This window comes from Vulpes vulpes, chromosome 14 (genome assembly GCF_048418805.1).
Source record: "Vulpes vulpes isolate BD-2025 chromosome 14, VulVul3, whole genome shotgun sequence".
In the NCBI taxonomy this organism is placed as follows: domain Eukaryota; kingdom Metazoa; phylum Chordata; class Mammalia; order Carnivora; family Canidae; genus Vulpes; species Vulpes vulpes.
The window spans coordinates 31,076,543-31,093,740 of NC_132793.1; the positions used below are offsets into that span (position 1 = coordinate 31,076,543).

A 17,198-nucleotide genomic window follows, 5' to 3' on the forward strand; every position below is an offset into this window, starting at 1 on the left:
TGCCTTCTAATTCTAAGAGTTGCATAAATGCTAATGTTTGTTTTTTTAAATATTGACAGTCTAGAGAACTCAGACTTTGGAGACTTTCTGGTAACTCAGCTGGGCAAACTTGAGTCACGGGCTCCTCACGCACCCACAGAGACACCCGTAGACATAGCCACGTATGTGCACAAAACCAGCCACTCAACCACAGACAGGAGCACACACAGTGATAAGGTATGTGGCCGCAGACGCAAACACCCGGCCCAGATGCACACACAGACAGACACAGACACTAATTCCCCAAAGCAGAGCTAACGGACCAAGAAATGGTCTTACCTGAAAAGAGAAATCTTACCCTCTCCACAAAAATACTCGTTAATCAGTGTCCAACCCACCAATTCTGTGCAGGCACCCGTGCTGAGCCGGATCGTCCTGATGCTCAGCATGAGCCGTTTCAGGTGCTGAAGGAATTTCGGCTTTTATAACCCACACAGACTCGCCAAAATTGTATAACCATACCACCTAGTCAGACATTACACAACAGCCACCACCTGGTTACAAACGGTTACTACATGCTTCTGGTATGGCCTGCTCACCATCGATCCAGAGCAGGTTTCTATGTGGCCGGGTGGATATTCTATTGTGGAAACCAAGCAGTTGCTGGGATTACATTTCTCAAACCCACACAAATAAGGGAAATTAAAACCTATCTTTCCAAACACTCCAGTTCAGATGAACAAGTCCACTCAAACTGTGTTCAAGCTCAGTGAAAGGAGCGATTAATTCTTACTTCCTGGTAATTTCTCATTTCCCCAACTGGGGTAGGGGCCCCAAAGCAATTGTTTTCAAAGCTCAAAGACTTTCAAAGATTAAAAAGACATCTCAAAGCACAATCTCTTCATTGAAATGGTAAGAAAAGCAACAACTAACTGCAATATTGAGAGTCAACCGCTGAAGGCGGGTTGCGATGCGTGTGGCATCTGATGTGCAGGTCCCCACTGCCGAGGCCCCAGTGAGGAGTGGAAGGGCCTGCAGACACAAGCAAGAGAGCAAACACACTGACAATCTAGTACCGACAGGAGGGAAGAAGCCACACCTGTCATCATACTTTTGTCTTTCTTAGTCTTGGCTCCAGGCCAGGGCCTGCCAGAAACCCGGGCGGTGGGCACCTGCGCCCCTGGGATATGGTGAGAGGGCCAGAACCTGCCTCTATTTCCCCAACATCACACAGGGACCACATGGCTCAGGCAGGAAGGGGTTCCCACCAGCAGCACAGTACACCCTGGAAGACATGAGAAAGGCAGAGGGAGAGACAAGACAGCCTGGACAACAGCAGCTCTGATGGTTACTCACTCGTGAATCATCTTAGGGGAAGTCAGTGGTGGGCACAAGAGAAAGGTGCCACCTGACTGGAGTAGAAGCTGCAGTGGGAGTGGGGAGAAGGCTGGGAGCCAAGAGCCTTAACAGTTCTGGAGCAGGACCTTCGTCACAGAAGTTCCTAGGGCCCGGGTCACATATGACACAGCCAACACCTCGGGTCTACATGCCCAGGTAGATAGACCAGAAGGCCCCTTAACTTCCAAAGTGAGTGAAAAGAAGGACCCAGTATGCGGCCTGTGGGCAAAATAATCCAGTCTCCATATCCTGAACATAATAATCATTCCCAGGCTGTTCTGTGAAGACTCTTAACCTCAAAAAGGTTAAACTGCAGGACTCAGAAGAAAATTTCAATTTGGAACAAAAAGGAATTAAAAAAACAGTTGCTATTTTTAAAAAAGGGAAATGGGATCACACAATTATGTGAAGGAAATGGACACAGACCAAGAGATGACAAGCTCAGGGTGGTGAAGAAGCAACAATGAGAAGTGAAAACCAAAGGAAAAAGCAGAAAACAAGCAGGTGAAGGAGGACAAGTCGGAGAAACACGGAGAGACAAGGAAAAGTCTAGAAAGGCCGTAACAGTTCACAGATGAGAAGTGTGGACGGACAAAAGCAAACAGCAAATACAAGACATGGAAAATTAGTGCTCCTTGACTAGATTTAAAAAAAAAACAAAGAAGGGCAGCCCCAGTGGCTCAGCAGTTTAGCGCCTGCCTTCAGCCTGGGGTGTGATGCTGGAGACCCGGGATCCCTGCATGGAGCCTGCTTCTCTCCCTCTGCCTGTGTCTCTGCCTCTCTCTCTCTCTCTCTCTCTCTCTCTCTCTGTCATGAATGAATAAAATCTTTTAAAAAAAAGAAAAAGAAAAAAAGAACAAAGAAGCCAGTCATGTAGCAGGACTCCGTTCACATGAAATGTCCAGACTCGGCAAATCCAGAAACAGAAGGTGGATTGGTGGTTGCCTGGGCCTGGGGTGGAGATGGGGTACAGAAATGGAGGTGACTATTAATGAATTTGGCATTTCTTTATGGGATGAAGAAAATGTTCCAAACTTGACAGTGACGGTTACACAAGTCTCTGATTCCCTGGAAGCTGCTGCTCTGTGCAGGTTAAACAGGAGCGAACTCTGTGGCATGTGAAATCTATCTCAATAAGACGGTTTCATAAAAAAAACGAATGGAACAGGCTTCAAGATATAAAAAGATATCAAAATAGAAGGTTTTTATTCTCTATTAAAAATCTGAGTAGAGAGATTACAAAGGTAAGCCAGATTCAAAAATCAGAGAGAAGAAACCTGTTCTTGGACACACTCTGGCAAACTAATTTAGCTACAGGAAGAAAAAGTTGTAGAAACACCCAGGAAGAAGGAGAAAGTATTTGGGTTAAGTAGTAGCAATAATTAAGATGAACCCCAGGATTTTCCAAGGCAGCATAAAAATGCCAGAAATCGATAGAAAATGAAGACAGAACTGAAAAAAAGGTTTTCCCGAAGAATTTATATCCAGAAAAGCTACCCTTCATGTGGGAAAGTCAAAAAATGCCACCTCAGATGTGCAGGGGCTCAGAAAGGGGAGGGACAGGTTAAGGTTATTCTTCCAACTATATAAAATTCAGAAAGGTCCCTAAAATACAGAGGTACTATTCACATATGCCAAACAAAACCATCAAGGTCAGGACGAAACTAAATAATGAAGATAAACCTGATTATGAAACAAAATGCATAGGTCAAATTATTCTCCAAGAATATGCTAGGTTATGTGGAAATGTAATTAATAAAGCAGGTCGAGCAAGATGACATTATTAAAGACTGAAGATAGGCAATAAGATAATGCTTAAACTTATCTCCCAAACATGCAGGACTTTTAAAATACCAATGGATCTTAGGGATAAATACTGGAGAAATGGGGTTTTTATGTTTTGGATAGCTTTTAAAAAGTGTTTTTTACTTAAAGGAAACCACTATTAAAATCTGAAACAGAAAGACACCTAGGTGGCTCAATGGTTGAGCATCTGCCTTGGGCTCAAGGAGCGATCCCAGGGTCCAGGGAACAAGTCCCCTATTGGGCTCCCTGCAGGGAGCCTGCTTCTCCTTCTGCCTATGTCTCTGCCTCTCTGTGTGTCTCTCATGAATAAATAAATAAAATCTTTAAAAAAAAATGGGAACATTACAAACTAAAACACAAACTAAATATGACTTAAATGCAAAGTATGTATCAATATAAATGACAATGCCCAAATGTACACCTTAAAGTGACACAAGAATAAAGCAACATTAATGCTGCCTCATTTTTTTAAATATCAGACACTATGAAATCATGCCAGGAAGTATAAAATGGGGGGAGAAAAAGGCTAACTTTACATTGCTAAAATAAAAAACCAGAAATCTTATGCCAGTTTTTATGTTCCAAACAGTATTTCACTGAAATAAAGTCCACACTGGCTAACAATATGGAAGAAAGGACCACGAGTTCATAAACGTACCTGTTTCCAAGAAGATGGGGGCAGAAGGGTCAAGGGACAGGGACACAGGCGCAATCTCCATGTGGGCTTTATTTTTTATTGATTAGGAAATGTGACCAATATAACAAATAAAAACTAACATAATAGGTACCAAACTGTGCACCCCACAGAGCTTTATTTTCATTGGTTCCAGAACATTTGTTAAAACTGGTCATCATGCCAAATGAAAAGTTCAGCCCCCAAGAAAAGGAGCATTTATTTCTCACTGCCTGACCATAATGTCAAAAGGATTAAACAACAAAGTCACAACAACTTCAAAATCTTCAACTTTCTCCCAAATAACTGATGAAACTGAAACTGTAAAAACACCCTTACAACAATAAAGAATGAGTAATAAAAGTACCCTAAAGAAAACATAAGAAATTAGAGAAAGACAGAAAAATTGGCAAGAAAAAAAAAGTAAATTAATATAAATACATCCAAGAAGGTTCTTAAACAAGCCTCCCAAGGCCAAGGCAAGATAGAAACCTTCTACTCAAAAATACATGGACCCTGGTAGCCTCCCAGGCAAATGTCTCCAAGCACTAAGAAATAGGAACTTCCTAAGCTACTCAGCTCCAGAGCACTGCAGAAGGGGGGGGGGGGGGGGGGGGAGGCCAATTAACCATTTTAGAAATTTAGCATCATCCTGATCACAAACTTGACAAAGAAAAGGGAGGGGAAAGCTAGTACTACAACTAAGTAAAAGGAAGAAACCAAAAAGGCATGGGATAAAACTCAGCATCAATTTTCAAATAAAACTCAGCATATTCAACAAAGAAGGAAAAAAGGTGCTCAAAAAGCATCCCCATCTCATGACATAACCAATGAGATACTTACCCTGAAATACCCCACAGAGTACCCATAAAGCCAGGAACAGGAGTCTCACAGCCTCCAGTATAGAAGACTGTCCTAACAGGGGTGCTTGGTTGGCTCAGTGGTTGAGTGTCTGCCCTTTGCTCAGGACGTGATCCCAGGGTCCAGGGATCTAGTCCCCTATCCGGCTCCCCGCAGGGAGCCTGCTTCTCCCTCTGCCTAGGACTCTGCCTCTCTCTGGGTGTAATAAATAAATAAATTAAATAAATAAATAAATAAATAAATAAATAAATAAATAAATAAATATATAAATAAATAAATAACATATTTTTAAAAAATACAATTATCCTAACTACTGCGTTTTAAAGCTCTAATATTGGAAAAAGGTTTTAAAGTTCTGATATTGGAAAAAGAAAATAATTATTCATAGGTAATGGGTCTCAGAAAATCAGTTTAAAAATCTGGAATAAGGGGATCCCTGGGCGGCTCAGCGGTTTCGCGCCTGCCTTTGGCCCAGGGCGCGATCCTGGAGACCCGGGATCGAGTCCCGCATCGGGCTCCCGGCATGGAGCCTGCTTCTCCCTCTGCCTGTGTCTCTGCCACTCTCTCTCTCTCTCTCTCTCGTAAATAAAAATAAATCTTTAAAAAATAAAAAAATAAAATACTAAATTTATTTTTAAAAAATCTAGAATAAGACACTTCAGAAAAGTAGGTAGTTACTAAATGAACACAGAAAAAAAATCCTTAGCACTACCATTAACTCATATATAAACCCCCCTCTTTGTAAAGTATTGTATACATACACGGACAAGTATACTAGGAAAGTATATGGCAATACACCAATTTCTTTACAGTGGTCATTTCTATAAAGCAGAATTCTGAGTATTTCTTTTTTGTGTTCATCTGGTTTTCTACATTTTATGCCTCACCCATTATATTAAGAGACAAATTAGAAGTAGCTCAAATCGGGCAGCCCGCATGGCTCAGTGGTTTAGCACCGTCTCTGGCCCAGGGCATGATCCTAGAGACCCGGGGTCAAGTCCCATGTCAGGCTCCCGGTTTGGTTTGTAGCCTGCTTCTCCCTCTACCTGTGTCTCTACCTCTCGGTCTGTTTCTCATGAATAAATAAATAAAATCTTTAAAAAAAAAAAAAAAAAAGTAGCTCAAATCTTAGTACCTATAAAGTTGGTAAATTTAGGACCAAAAAAATGATGCAAGCCAACTAAAAGGCTAAACTTAAGACAAAAAAAAATGTTGAACTCTTCAGAAATAATTATTTTAAAGGCTATTCATGAGAGACACAGAGAGAGATGCAGAGACACAGGCAGAGGGAGAAGCAGGTTCCATGCAGGGAGTCTGATGCAGGACTCGATACTGTATCCCAGGGTCACGCCCTGAGCCAAAGGCAGACACTCAACTGCTGAGCCACCCAGGCGTCCCAAGAAATAATTAAGCATTTGAAAATATATAATTTGATTAATGCAATATCCAGTTTATGTTTTCCTTTTAAAAACAAAATCTAAACTTTTGAGAAACATTCTTATATGTGCTTATTTCTATCTTTCCAAATAAACGTTACACATTGACATTTCAATGTTGAAAAATGTTGAAAAACTGAGTAAGACAACAAAGAAAGTTTAGGATTATCAACTGGACAAAAACTGCTCTGATTCTATAATGAGCCCAACCTGGGAGAAAAAAATAGTTCTAGAAACACAAACAGCAAATGCACTGCCTAACACCACCCCCTAGTGTTACAATGTTGAATTGACACTTGGTAAAATAATTGGTAAATACAAAACTTTGTTTCAAAAAAATATTTTGAATAATTTGAAACAGAAAAGTAAAAAGAAATAAAATGCATTTCATATACAACTTATTTCCAACTATGCATTATTTTGTGTGACTGCTTCTATATTTTATCAGAAGTGTCAGAGACCACTATATATTTCCAAGAGTCCTCCCTCACTCAATTACTGTTTTTATAAAAACTCTTGATTTTAGGCTGGGCACAACCAATGAAATTGAGGCAACATTTCACAGCCTCCCCTGCAGCTAGATGTGGCCACACAACTATGTTCTGGCCCATGGGATGTGAGTGGAAGTATGTCCTCTCCTCCCAACTGGCCGCAAGAAAACATCTTGAGCCATATTAATAAATCAGTATGTTAACAATGGTGAAACAGTAAGAAAAAAGGAGCCAGGTTATGTCAGAGAAAAAAAGCTTCTGTTTCACATTTGGTTATATTAGAAATGCCTGAGCCATACCTTTTTTAATACTATTATTATTTTAAGATTTTATTTATTTATTCATGACAGACACAGAGAGGCAGACACAGGCAGAGGGAGAAGTAGGCTCCATGCAGGGAGCCCGGTAGGACTCGATCCCGGGTCTCCAGGATCATGCCCTGAGCTGAAGGCAGATACTTAACCGCTGAGCCACCCAGGCATCCCAGAATATATAAGTTCTGATGCTTAAATAGAATAAAAAAAGAACAATTGAAATGAATTAACTCTATCTAGCCCCTTGGGTCAACATGCCTTACGACATTCCTGAATGAGCAAGCAGGCTGAAGAGCACATGCCACATGAGATATCTTAAGGTTTTAAATCATGCAGTCAACACTGAATGTGGGTTTATGGGTATATAAACATGTAATACAAAAGTAAAAATACAAGAGGAGCCTGGGTGGCTCAGTCAGTTGAGCATGTGACCCTTGATTTCAGCTCAGGTCATGATCTCAGGGTCGGGAGACTGGGCCCCACATATTGGGCTCTGCACTAGGTGTGGAGCCTGTATGAGATACTCTTTCCTCTCCCTCCCCTCTACCCTCCCCCCCAAAAAAGTAAAAATATAAATGCAGAGTTACCTCTGCTAGAGAAGGGAAGGAGAGGACACTAGCAAAGAACAGATTATCTAAAATGTTTTTATTTCCTTTAAAAGAAAGACAGACAGGGATCCCTAGGTGGTGCAGCCGTTTGGCGCCTGCCTTTGGCCCAGGGCGCGATCCTGGAGACCTGGGATCGAATCCCACGTCGGGCTCCCGGTGCATGGAGCCTGCTTCTTCCTCTGCCTATGTCTCTGCCTCTCTCTCTCTCTCTCTCTGTGACTATCATAAATAAATAAAAAAATAAAAAAAAATATTTAAAAGAAAGACAGACAAAGACACCAGCATGTTTAGATTTATTAAATCTGAGTATGTGGCCTCTGAGTGTTCATTCATTCATTTTCTTTACATGTGAAATTTCACTATTAAAGAACAAACTCTTACCAAAAGAATACACAGAACACACACATAAAACCTGGTACAAGTACTTGCCTGCAGAGAGGGGATCTGCAATCAGACAGGAAGGAGACAATTGCTTGGTCTGTCCTCAGAAGCTCTTAGACTTTGTTCCATGTAGATCCACTATCTATTTTTCTTTAATTACAAATAAATTTCAGTTCCTTGTCACCTCCAATCCCACCTCCCTCCCAGGGGAAAAATATCTATCTGAAGTATTTTCATTTAAGATAAGGCAAGGCCACAAAAGAGGTGATGGAGTTTCCAGCCCTGACTGTGCCCCAGATGGGCTCTGTCATCTCAAGAGGGCATTAAACCTGCCACAGCCCGAGGGTTGTGCCACTTCTAAGACCCCACTTTCTGTGAAAATACAAACATGTCTCCATAAACCAGGGATCAGAAGTCCTAACGATGCCACTGGGACCAGGAAGCAGTTCTCCTGTGACCCTGGTAGGAAAACTTCTAGGATCTGTTACAACAGTTCCACACAGACCACCTGTGGGGTTGCCTCACATCCTCTGTGGAACAAAGTGGGCAGAGGTGTACACAAATAGTCACTGTTTCTCAATGCTTAATGAGGGAGGAGGGCAGAAGTTGAGGGAACATCTACCTGGTAACTTGTTTTCTTAATGAAGAAGTGGAAGTCATGGTGAAGAGGAGAGAGGATGACACTGAAGAAAAGAAGAGTGAAAAGATTCACATAAGGAGAAAAAAGAAGAAAAAAAAAAAGAATCAAGGGTCTGGGCTGAGCCCAGAACTTGTAAATGGGTGATGGAGAAAGTCACTTTGATACCTGGTTTCTCTCCAAGCAGAGGGTAACCAGGACAAAAACTGTGGAAAAACTGAAATAGCAGAACTGTGCTACTGCGGAAGGCTGGTAAATCACCCAGACAGTTCAGTGAAGAAACCAAGATGCCAGTAAGTGGGTAATCACATGACTCCCTGTGGCATCCACAGCTGGTAAAAAAGGTGAGGAAGGGAAGAGGAAACCAGAAGGCACCAGAGTGCCTGAGGAGAAACAGTACAGAACAAGTGAGACCTAGGAAGCACAGGATGTGTGCAGAGATTCCACAAGTGTTGTGTGGGAGAGGGCAAGGTTCAGGAGAGCTGAAGTAACTGGAAGTAAAACTCCCAGAAAAGATCCTGTAGGAGCCCCTGGGTGGCTCAGTGGTTGAACATCTGCCTTTGGCTCAGGTCCTGATCCCGGGGTCCTGGGATTGAATCCCACATCTGGTTCCCCACAGGGAGCCTGCTTCTCCCTCTGCCTATGTCTCTGCCTTTCTTTCTGTGTCTCTCATGAATAAAAATTTTTTAATAAATAAATTTTAATGTATACATATTAATTCATTAAAATCAATCATATGTAAAAATTGTAAGCTACAAAACATTTGTGGCTCTTGGGTAAAATAGAAAACTAGTAAAAAAAAAAAAAAAAAAAAAAAAACTAGTTTAAAAAATTTATATATACAGGGATCCCTGGGTGGCGCAGCGGTTTAGCACCTGCCTTTGGCCCAAGTTGCGATACTGGAGACCCGGGATCAAATCCCACGTCAGGCTCCCGGTGCATGGAGCCTGCTTCTCCCTCTGCCTATGTCTCTGCCTCTCTCTCTCTCTGTGACTATCATAAATAAATAAATAAATAAATAAATAAACAAATAAATAAATAAATATTTATACATACAAAAAAATATATAAATTTAAAATACATTGAAATTTTTTTTCTTCTCAAGCCAGGGAATAAATGAAATTATCTAGAAATACTGCCTATCAATCAATTTACTTATAGAACTAGTTCAGAAGCATTTTCCAGCCAACAGGAAATCTCTCAATTTGACAGGAAAAAAAAATGAGAAAGGGAAGCTGAAAGAAGCATCATTTGACAATGAGTACATTCTATTAGGCAGCCCATGAACTATTATAATTACATGCTATTATGCAGTGGCTTATGTTATGAAATACCCCAAAATCCAAAAGCTTACAAGTTGAAAACATATTATTTAGTGGTGCAGAACAACAATGTGGGCCTTGAGCTGTGCCACCCAGTGCAAGAGCCAACAGCCCTACATGACTACTGAGCACTTGAAATGTGGTCAGTCCAAAGGAGATGTGCTGCTACATGTAAAATACACATGAAACTCCAAAGACTTACTATGGAGGAAAAAAGAAAAATATCTCTATCAATAATTTTATACGAAATTATAATCGTATAATTAATCGTGAAATTATAATCTTTTGGGGATCCCTGGGTGGCGCAGCGGTTTGGTGCCTGCCTTTGGCCCAGGGCGCGATCCTGGAGACCCGGGATCGAATCCCACGTCGGGCTCCCAGTGCATGGAGCCTGCTTCTCCCTCTGCCTGTGTCTCTGCCTCTCTCTCTCTCTATCATAAATAAATAAAAATTTAAAAAAAAAAAGAAATTATAATCTTTTCATATATTATGTTATAAAATACATTACTAAAATTAGTTGTACCCCCTTTTTACTTCATTTAATATACCTACTGGAAAATCACATATGTGACTTCCATTGTAACTGTATTGAACAGCACTGGTCTAAAGAAAGAAGATACCAGGAAAAGAGAAAAATTATGCAAGTACACAACCACGGTAATTGTGATCAGACTCCATCACAAGAGTATGTTCCAATACTTAGGTTTTACAAAGCGCATATACACGTAACACAGGCATGGCTGTGTTTCCTAGCTCAGACATCAGAACAAACCCTATATTACTATGCTACACTATCAGCTCTGCAGCATGCACTCTGATGGAGGAGAGCAGGTGCCAAAACCTAAATAACCTAATTTCTCACACTCACAGCACTGGAAAGAGGGAGGGAGCCAGATGTGAGAAAGGCCAAAGAGTAAATCCACTTGCTAACAACAAGGCTAGCTGAAAGGTCCTATGGGGAGCCAGGGCAGGGGGAGTCTGCAAGCTCAGAACCAGCACAAGAAACCTAAATAAAACTAACAGGGTCAGGGCAGCCCCAGTGGTCCAACGGTTTAGCGCCACCTGCAGCCCAGGGTGTGATCCTGGAGACCCTGGATCCAGTCCCACATCGGGCTCTCTGCATGGAGTCTGCTTCTCCCTCTGCCTGTGTCTCTGCCTCAATCTCTCTTTCTCTCTCTCTCTCTCTGTGTGTGTGTGTGTGTGTGTGTGTGTGTCTCTATGAATAAATAAAATCTTAAAAAAAAGTAAAATAAAACTAACAGGGTCCATCCAAAGGGCTCAAAACCAGAGGGCCCTTGTAACTACTGAGTTGCAAGTTCTGACTTTATATGGCAAACCTAAAGCCAAATAATACCTGTTTTTTTTTTTAATTATCATTAGAAGGAATGGGACAAATTTATTGATTAGATTTTTCCATACCAAAGAGAAAGCCAGCCAAGGACTTAGGCAATTTATCAACAGTTGGTCTTAATTCAACACTAACACATTGATTTTATAACACACCCCACTGAAAAGGCCAACACTCTTCTAATATGCTTGGAGTCCCTTCATAGTAACTGTTCCATAGTAACCGTCTTCCTTCCTTACCTTCTTATGCAAGCTCCCTGATCATCATCAGTGTTTACATAGGTTTTTGAAAGTACCCGCTTTTTCCAGTAAATATTTAATTCTCTTGTTGCTACCAATCAAACTATCAACAATAAATTTTATATAACATGTTTAGTTATGAGAATGTGGGGCACTGATGTCAACAGCACAGTCTGTAAACCAAAAACACCAGAATTACCACACACAGCCTCTCGGAAGTCAGCCACCAATAAAACAAGGTTCCGCACAGCTCCTAGTCTTTAATCCAGTTTCTATCTGAATCCTTCCACGTCTATGGATCAACTTATAAAATGTGCCTGAATCAGAACCGGCCACATAGTCTACAGGCTCCTGGCACTGTTCTCAGCTATGAATGCCCAGACAGTGAACTATCACGTGTATGCTCTCGATAACATACTAACCAAGCAAGCCTTTGCTTTTCCCAGCTTTGTAAGCTAAATATTTAGGACCTGTAGAGGAAAAAAAAAGGGGGGGGGGGGGGGGAACCAACCATTTGGCTAGTTTCGTGAGCCGCCACAAATCCCAGCATTGATGGAAATGGATTACACGTAAAGCCACCTGCCATCTCAGTGGACTGGGACAGTAAGTGAATTTGAGAGAAATGATAATTATTAAACTGTGCATGCACAATTGGGAGAAAGGAACTCACAAGGGCCAGAAATAGTCATAAATTAATTTGGGAAAGTGGAGTTTGGATGTCAGCCTTGGAGGAGAGAGAGTCCTGAGCGGTAGGCCACCATGGAAACCAAGTATGGGGAATCTCTAGGCCATGCAAACAGCTTAGCCACAGCACACGAGAGGAGGTGGAAGACAAAAACACCTTGCAGGGTCAAAGGAGTCTCAAAAATCCAACATTAATGAAACACAGCTTTATGAAACATGAGTTTTTGGGCAGGTGAGGAAAACAGAAAGAGTCTATGCTAAAAAAAATTTCAAGATGGAAAGTTAAGAAGCTACTGTGTTAACCCAAGTATGAGGATCTTGGCAACTCGGATGGTAGAAGAGACAAAGGGAGAGATCTGAAAGGGGGGGGGGGGATTTGGTTTCAAAGAGGACTTCTAAAAAAAAGAACAAGAGTATCTCCTTTAAATAAGGAAAGGGGCCTGACAAGGTAAGTAATGAACAAAGTTTTTGGACATGCTGAACTTGAGCTGGGAGTGGCATTAACACTTGACAAGAGCCCACTGAAGGCCAGAGATTTGAGACAGAAGCTCTATGCACAAACAGAAGCTCTATGCACAAATAGAGCAGAGAAAGGGATGTGTGGACTGAAATAGAAAGACAGTAACAAACTCTTAAGACCTGAGAGACCATGTATTTGCAAGTATCCAAAGACAGAACAGTCTTCCCCTCACCTTCCTCATGGTTAATAAACATTACTTTTAAGAATGTATTAAATATAATGATACCGGCTTAAGAAAAAAAACTGCATAGAAAACAAAAAGTGAGGGAAATCCACAAATGTTCACGGTGAAGTCATTAGGTGGTAGGATCAAGAATCTTCCTCCTAAATTCTTGGAATTTCCTGTTTGTTTTAAATAGCAAGTACAGACTTTCTACTAGAAAATGGAAAAAGGGGGATCCCTGAGTGGCTCAGTGGTTTAGTGTCTGCCTTCGGCCCAGGGTGTGATCCTGGAGTCCCGGGATCGAGTCCTGCATGGAGCCTGCCTCTCCCTCTCTCTCTCATGAATAAATTAAACCTTTAAAAAAAAAAAATGAAAATGAAAAAAAAATTTTAAGAAGTGCCTGGGTGGCTCAGTCAGTTAAGTATCTGCCTTCGGCTCAGGTCATGATCCCAGGATACTAGGATGAAACCCCACATCCAGCTCCCTGCTCAGCAGGAAGCCTGCTTCTCCCCCTCACTCTGCCTGCTATTCCCCCTGCTTATGTTCCCTGTCAAATAAATAAAATCTTTAAAAAAAAAAAAAAAAAACTTTTAAAAATGATCCCCTTTAAGCATCTGTGAAAACTCTAACTGTAAATTTTAATGTAAACTAAAAGTAAATAAATAAAAGTACCACTGACATAACATTCTACACCCACTATACTGAATAAATTTAGTTTTGACAAGACAACCTGTTTGAGAGACTTTATTAGTAGGAGTATAAATTCTTGCCGCTTCCCTACAGGACAATATGTCATAATTTTAAAACTAAAAACTGGGCACCTAGGTGCCTCAATTGGTTAAGCATCTGCCTTGGGCTCAGGTCATGATCCCAGGGTCCTAGGATAGAGTCCCAAATCAGGTTCCCTGTTCCAAGGATAGCCTGCTTCTCCCTCTATCCCTCCCCTCTGCTTGTGCTCTCATGCGAACTCACTTTCTCAAATAAAATCTTAAAAAAAAAAAAAAAAAAAAAAACTTAAACACTGTACCCAACAATTTTATTGCTAGAAATTTACTTATGGGTATTCTCCCTAAAATAAGTATAAGAAACTTCACTGCAGTATTATTTGTAACAGCAAAAAATTTAAAATAACCAAAATGGTTATTTTGGTGCAGCGGTTTAGCGCTGCCTGCAGCCTAGGGTGTGATCCTGGAGACCCGGAATCAAGTCCCACATCAGGCTCCCTGCATGGAGCCTGCTTCTCCCTCTGCCTGTGTCTCTGCCTCTCTCTCTCTCTCTCTCTCTCTCTCTCTCTGAATAAGTAAAATCTTTAAAAAATAATAATAATAATAAAGGATTACCTACCTACCCACCTTTTAAAAAAATAAAAAATACAATAAAATAACCAAAATGCCCCTCAAGCTTTGGGATGGGGGAAGGGAGGAATGCAATGTGATAATCTCACTACTTAAACTGCAGAATGCTTGAAAAAGAGGGAAGAGGTCTTTAATCTTAACCCCCAGGGTTCAGACCTGGGACCCAGACAAGGAGCCTCAACTGGCAATAGGTACTCTAATTTTTACTGATAATGTCAAAAGCATAAAAAGGAAAAGGAAAATATTTACTTCCTACCTTATCACTACCCCTAAGTGGCAAGACTTTGCCTATTTTCTACTGTAATCTGCTTACAAGGAATTTGGCCTAAAGCAGTCCATTACCTTATCATTAGCATTAATGGAACAATTAATTATTCCCAGGATTGCATTCAGACTGTTCGTGACATGTGCAAAGGGCAAGGTCAAGCACAAATGAATTCTAACACTAAAAGGCTGTCAGCACAACTCCATCACAAAATGCAGAACAAAAAAGGCTGGGTTTCAGACGCACCTAAATGCTGGGCCGTGGACCTGTCCATATGCTTTCCGTTACAATCCGCTGAGCTACATTTCCTCGTGCTGCTGAGGTCCAAGCTTGAAACCACAGGGGGGTCCCGGTTAGCAGAGTCAAGACCTAGCTGAAGAAAAACAGATGGTAAATAAAAACAGTAATAATAAACCTACCAGAAGGCTCTCCACATGAATGGAGTCTACTTCTCACTCAGCTGTGCCCAATCCCAGAACTTGCTCTGTTATGCCTTCATTCTTGAGGAGCATCTAGGAGGCCCCAGCCAGCTCCTGGGCAGGATCACAAATGGGAACTTCATTCATTCCCTTCAAAATTGACTCTTAATTTGCACTGAATGCTTTGTAAAATGGTATTTTAGAATGCCTGGAAACAGCAATTACGTACTTAGTTGGCGTTTCCTCCTTGATAATTTTCAAACTCCATACTCCCTAGCATAAGATCTTAATATATTAAAAAATTTTTTAAGATTTTGTTTATTCATGGGGGGGTGGGTGCGGCAGGCTCCATGGAGGAAGCCCAATGCGGGACTCGATCCCGGGACTCCAGTATCATGCCCTGGGCCAAAGGCAGGTGCTAAACCGCTGAGCCACCCAGGGATCCCCTAAAAAATTTTTTTACATAATTCTCTAGTGCTCACTATGTGCCAGGCACTGTACTAAGCATCTCTTAAAGTTTTTTTGAAGATAATATTTATGTATGTATGTATTTATGTATTTGAGAAAGCAAGTGAGCTCAAAGAGCAGGGGAGAAGCAAAGGAGGAGGGACAAGCCAAATCTACCAAGCACAGAGAGCCCAAGCAGGGCTCGATTCCACAACCCTGAGATCATGACCTGAGGCGAAACCAAGAGTTAGATGCTCAAAAGACTGAGCCACCCAGGCACTCCAGTACCTGTTAAAATTAATAAACGGAAACCTAATGTGGAGTGGGGAAGAAAGCAGCAGAGACTAGAAGGGGGAGCCAGTACCACTCAGTCAATTACAGGAAGAACTGTCTATTATAGAGCACAACAGAAAAATCTCAATAGGAAAGAATCAATGATAAGTCCCCAACAGGAAAGATGTACACTGCAGCTCCTACAAGAAATCTGCTACCCTTGCCAATTCAGCCAATGACAATTTACCATCACCCTGAACTAGTATTCTCCTCCAATAGGTTTTGCTTCAAAGCCACCCCTCGCAACTTTTTCCTTCTCCATAAAATAACCTTCGTCTCTTTTGTTGGACTTGCCTATGGTTTGGCCATAGTTCAATACCCCAAATTAATTCATTTTTGCTGGTATAATGACCTATTTTTAAGGTTAACATTATTTGGTGATTAGAAGTGGGATCCACGTGCAGCCCAGGGGGCTTAGAGGTTTAGCATTGCCCTCCGCCCAGGGCGTGATCCAGGAGACCCAGGATGGAGTCCCACATCGGGCTCCTGCATGGAGCCTGCTTCTCCCTCTGCCTGTGTCTCTGCCTCTCGCTCTCTCTCATGAATAAATAAAATCTTAAAAAAAAAAAAAAAAAAAAAAAGAGGGGATCTCTGGGTGGCTCAGCGGTTTGGCACCTGCCTTCGGTCCAGGGTGTGATCCTGGAGTCCCGGGGTCAAGTCCCACGTCGGGCTCCCTGCATGGAGCCTGCTTCTCCCTCTGCCTGTGTCTCTGCCCCCCCCCCCCCCCCCCGTCTCTGTGTCTCTCATGAATAAATAAAATATTTTTTAAAAATAAATAAAAATTAAAAATTAAAAAAAAAAAGAAGTGGGGTCCACAAGGCCACCAACAGCTCCAAGGCTGGTGAGCAAATAGGTACCCATACTCACAGAGCTACCAGAGCTCACTGCTTTCTGACCAGCCCTAGAATCTGAAGGTAACTTTTCTACCAGATTTTGAGCTCCACTCTGTGTTTTAAGCTCTCCGTGAATTATTCGTGATCTGTTTTAAAGCTTTGTCCTTTACGAGAATACTTATCAAGGCCTTCGGTCCAACTCCTGTTACAAACCAGGCTACCCCTATTGAAACTGTGCTAGCCTTTCACCCAACTTCTTGGGAACAGGGTTGTTCCTACTGGAACAGAGCTGGCTTTTGCTCTGATTCCTTTTAGAACCAGATTGTTCATACTGTTTAGAAGTTTTCTTTCTTGCTTCTAGGGGAAGAAAAAAAAAAAACCAAAGAAATATGATTCCAGTCATCAAAATGTTTTGAGGATGTCCCCACTTCTGGGACCCTAGCCAGTTTTCTGTTTAAAAACTGTGGTCCCTCTTTATGCACATAGTAATTTAGAACTCCAATGGCCGTTACAGGGAACTTGCCATCTCCCCAAACTTACTCTTCTCAAATCTTAATTGCACAGCCATGGCCCTAAAATTGTCAAAACTGAATGGGATGCCTTCTGTGGGATTTAAGCTTCTGAACATTACCAGGCATCTAAAATTGCCTGTTTGCAAGATACAATTTCTAGACTACTGGACATAA

At 41.6% G+C, this 17,198-nt stretch overlaps 1 protein-coding gene across 24 annotated transcripts in view; it reads right to left on the reverse strand.

The window, feature by feature from the left end:
* Positions 1 to 17,198, reverse strand: part of SLC23A2 (solute carrier family 23 member 2) — a 135,197-nt gene that overhangs the window by 90,827 nt on the left and 27,172 nt on the right. For 10 of the 24 annotated variants that reach the window (XM_072736310.1, XM_072736307.1, XM_072736304.1 and 7 more), the window contains exon 2: positions 14,727 to 14,853. The exons of 2 other annotated variants lie outside the window; for them this stretch is intronic. The gene's annotated coding sequence lies outside the window, so the exon portion shown is untranslated. Of the gene's footprint in view, positions 1 to 318; positions 605 to 14,726; positions 14,854 to 17,198 lie in introns of those variants that run through there. 12 more of the 24 variants (XM_072736305.1, XM_072736313.1, XM_072736322.1 and 9 more) reach the window with 4 other exon arrangements.